The following is a 2,983-nucleotide window of genomic DNA, read 5'->3' as shown; positions in this document are numbered from 1 at the left end:
TTAGAGCCCAGAAGCAGCATGGCTCAGTGGAAAGAGCCCGGGCTTGGGAGTCAGAGTTCATGGGTTCTAATCCCGACTCCGCCACTTGTCAGCTGTGTGACTTTGGGCAAGTCACTTAACTTCTCTGTGCCTGTTACCTCATCTGTAAAGTGGGGATGAAGACTGAGCCCCACGTGGGACAACCTGATCACCTTGTATCCCCTCAGCGCTTAGAACGGTGCTTTGCACATAGTAAGCACTTAACAAATACCATTATTATTATTATTTCATCTAAACTAAACTAAAAGTTTTTACTTTTAATGTGCTTAGAACGGTGCTTTGCATGTAGTAAGCATTTAACAAATACCATTATTATTATTTCAACTAAACTCTAAGTTTTTACTTTTAAAGTGCTGTTTGTCCAGTGTATGATCATGAAATGGCAAATGATTTAGAGAATATTTGGGAATAATGGTATTTGAGTACCTACAGAGTACAATGCACTGTACTAAGCACTTGAGAAATACAGTAGAAGCACAAGAAATGTAAACTCATTTTAGGCAGGGAACAGGTAATGTACTCTTCCAAGCATGTAATAAAGAGTTCTGCACACAGTAGTGCTCCATTCATTCGATCATATTTATTGAGTGCTTACTGTGTGCAGAGCACTGTCTAAGTGCTTGGGAAGTACAGCATAATAAGCAGTCATTTGATCATATTTATTGAGTGCTTACTGTGTGCAGAGCACTGTCTAAGCGCCCGGGAGTACAGCGTAATAAGCAGTCACATTCCCTGCCCACAGCGCGCTTACATGGATGATATTCTTGTTCCCTGTTCACAAGAAGCTGACAGTTCTCCAGTTTGGAGCTCCACTATTTAAGAGGAAAATGGTGTATTTGGAAAGAGTTCAGATGAGTGGTGAATGAGAACCAATTGGTAAAGTCTAAAAGCAAAGATTCCCTGGCAATACTCAGCCAACTTAAAAGTTATTTAAGTCTGCCTTTTGTCTGGCACTGTACTAACTCTTAGGGTAGACAGACAATCAGATTGGACATAGTCCCACATCAAGCTCACAGTCTAAACTGGATGGAGAACAGGTATTTAATCCCCATTTTACAGATGAGGAAACAGGCACAGGGAAAGGTCACACAGCAGGCAAGTGGCAGAGCAGGGATTAATAATGATGGTATTTAGGCGCTTGCTATGGGCCAGACACTCTTCTAAGCGCTGGGATAGATACAAGATAATTGGGTTGGACACAGTCCTTGTCCCACATAGGGCTCAATCAATCAATCAATCGTATTTATAGAGCGCTTACTGTGTGCAGAGCACTGTACTAAGCGCTTGGGAAGTACAAGCTGGCAACATAGAGACAGTCCCTACCCAACAGTGGGCTCACAGTCTAGAAGGGGGAGGCAGAAGGGGGCTCAGAGTCTTAATCCCCATTTTCCAGATAAGGGAACTGAGGCGCAGAGAAGTGCAATGATTTGCCCAAGGTCCTAGCAGACAAGTGATGGAGCCAGGATTAAAATCCATGAGCTGACTCCCAGGGCCTTTGCTCTAGCCACTAGGCCACTGACAGATCAAGCATGGGAGAAAGCAATTTGGGGAAAACGTCCTGGAGACATGATTTCAGATGCAGGTTGTAGAGAGGGAGAACAGTGGTCTGTCAGGTGTGGAAGGGGAGGATCCATCAATCAATCATATTTATTGAGTGCTTACTGTGTGAAGAGCACTGTACTAAGCGCTTGGAAGAGTACAGTATAACAGTACAGCAGACGAATTGCCTGCCCACCACAAACTTATACAGTCTAGAGGGGGAACAGGACCAAGATGTCTGGAGAATGAGCTCCCATTTTCCCTACCCCCTTATTTGTTTTTTAAATGGTATTTTTTATGTAAGTGCTTACTATTAGATGCAAGCTAATCAGGACAGAGTCCATGTCCCACCTGGGGCTCAAAGACTTAATCCCCATTTTGCATGTGAGGGAACTGAGGCACAGGGAAGTGAAGGGACTTGCCCAGGGTCAGAGCATTCATTCATTCAATCGCATTTATTGAGCGCTTACTGTGTGCAGAGCACTGTACTAAGCGCTTGGGAAGTACAAGTTCGCAACATATAGAGACAGTCCCTACCCAACAGTGGGCTCCCAGTCTCCTAAATAGAAGAACCAAAGGGCCTCAAATGCTCCCAGAAATCTGTGGCAAAACAACTGTGGTAACACAAATGGTAGGAGGAAGGCAGGAAAAAGAACCCAGAAAAATCTCTTAAATTAAATTCACTTTTCTTGAATTCTGCAGCTATAGGAATTCTAAGTGGTGGAGCTGACATTGGAACTCAGGTTCTTCTGACTCCTGGGCCTGTGCTCTTTCCAATAATAATAATGGCATTTGTTAAGCGCTTACCATGTGCCAAGCACTGTTCTCTCTGGCTTGGGACATTGCTGGGCATGAGAGACCTCAGTTTGATCTGAAACCGGTAACTGACCATCTCCCAGAAGACATGCTTCATTTTTAAGAGAGGACTCAGCTGAACAAGAGTTCCTACTTGGTCTTTCCGCCAGGCCTCACTGCTTCTCTAACTTCTGCATCGTCCATGCATTTAATTCTGTGTCCTTTAGGCATCCGACACTCACCCGGCCTCAGCACTTTTGTGCATATCAGAAATTTAACATCTATCTCCCTCTAGACTAAGCTTCTTGTGGATAGGGAATGGGTCTACCAACTCTATACCCTACTCTCCCAAGAGCTTAGTACGGTGCTCCGCACACAGTAAGCACTCAAAGTACCATAACTAGGCACAAAGAGTGTGAGCTGGGATGTAGTGAGTAAAGAGTGGATAATTAGGAGGAAGAGTGGCTTAAATCCCAATAATGGGGGTTTATCACATTAAATGTTCTGGAATAAACAACCCAGTCCCTGGCTTGAATGTAAAACAGCACGCTTTACCTGCCTGGTTTACTTTTTCAGCCCCGATCTGTCAAGTGCCTGCAGCGTGTTACAT

This window comes from Tachyglossus aculeatus, chromosome 22 (genome assembly GCF_015852505.1).
Source record: "Tachyglossus aculeatus isolate mTacAcu1 chromosome 22, mTacAcu1.pri, whole genome shotgun sequence".
Lineage (NCBI taxonomy): Eukaryota > Metazoa > Chordata > Mammalia > Monotremata > Tachyglossidae > Tachyglossus > Tachyglossus aculeatus.
Note: the sequence above shows the minus strand (reverse complement) of the source record.